The 1,429-nt window shown below is 36.5% G+C and overlaps 1 long non-coding RNA gene across 1 annotated transcript; it reads left to right on the top strand.

The window, feature by feature from the left end:
• Positions 1–418: 418 nt before the first annotated feature.
• LOC128318892 (uncharacterized) lies at positions 419–1,083 on the top strand. Its single transcript, XR_008302320.1, has 3 exons — positions 419–645; positions 742–899; positions 991–1,083. It is a non-coding gene; the product is annotated as an uncharacterized LOC128318892 (long non-coding RNA).
• The last annotated feature ends 346 nt before the right edge of the window (positions 1,084–1,429 follow it).

A 1,429-nucleotide genomic window follows, 5' to 3' on the forward strand; every position in this document is an offset into this window, starting at 1 on the left:
TATAATCAAATTGCTGGATTGTGTTGATGGAAATTAGCAGTTTAACATTTACTAGAATCCGTGTGTTCTCCGTTTATTCCATATGGGAGAAAAAACAGAAAAAAATGAAAATCTTAAAGCTCTGTTTTAACCAAGAAACTACTTTACCTCGCCAACATTAGCGAAGGTGACCGGCAGGGGGCGCAAAGACGCGGGGAAGACAAACACGTTCATGTGGAGCATTAAAAAAAAGATTTAAAATATTATAGGCATCTTTAGTAGGACATGATTATTTTTTTCTGTTCACATTTTAGTTTTGAGAAGGAAGAATGAGAAAATGTAAATGGAAGCGTGTTGTGAAGCTCGGGAGAGAGGTGACGGTCCTCTGTGCTTATACACGTCACTTCCTGCATGACCTTCACAACGCGCTTCCGTTTACATCAAGCGTGAACTCGACCCTCACGTGAACGCGCGTGAGACACTTGACCGGAAGCAATGTTTTATAGTTAAAGTTTAAAACATGAGTATTTTTCTTACACACACTTATCGTTTGGCTCCAGAAGACACTGATTCATCCACTGGGGTCGTATGGATTTTTCTAAAAATCTTCATTTATCTTCATCTGAAGAAAGAAAGTCATATACATCTGGGATGGCATGAGGCTGAGTAAATGATGAGAGAATTTTCATTTTTGGGTGGAGTTTTCCTTTAACACTAACTAAAAACCCAATAGAGCTTAAACTTTTCTTTTTCCTTTCATAGGTCATTGCAGAGTTTAATCGCTTCACAAGCAAAAGCCTCAAGCAAGATTTCTTCTCAACACTTGATCAACATACAGCTCGTTTTCTGGAAATTTTTGAATCAAAGAAGGGGCAGTTGGAAAGAGGCTTTCTGAGATCTTTGAGCAAATTAAGTCTATGGTAAGCTTGTCAGTGTTTCTTTCTTGCAAACTAAATTCTGTTACTGTTTTAGCTCAACTTTTAATTGATTCTATGTTATAATTTTTTTCAGAGCACTGACATCACTGCTAAGCACACAGCAGTTCTACGTGGCCTTCCTCTCATTCTGGAGAAGAAACCACTGACTTTTTTCAAACACGTTTGGCAAGTATCCTACATTTCATTCCAAATAATGCCCACACACATATAACCACATATAGGCATGCCTCATTCAACTCTGTACACTGAGCTCTCACAAACTCTGCTTTTGAAGTTTTCTTTTTCATTTCTTTTTGAACTCAGGCCCTTGTACATTTTGTTGTATGCAAGTTCCACCTTCACTGTACAGTTCACTGTTTTGAATATAAATTTAATATTTAATTTTAATTTAATTTAATTTTATTTTGATTCACAACCTTTATTTATCTCCATTAGTTGTACATAAAGAAGGTGATGGTCCTGGATCTTTAAATGACGTGAGGTTTGGATTTTTAATGTAACTAGGATTGTAA

This window comes from Pangasianodon hypophthalmus, chromosome 9 (assembly GCF_027358585.1).
Source record: "Pangasianodon hypophthalmus isolate fPanHyp1 chromosome 9, fPanHyp1.pri, whole genome shotgun sequence".
NCBI lineage: Eukaryota > Metazoa > Chordata > Actinopteri > Siluriformes > Pangasiidae > Pangasianodon > Pangasianodon hypophthalmus.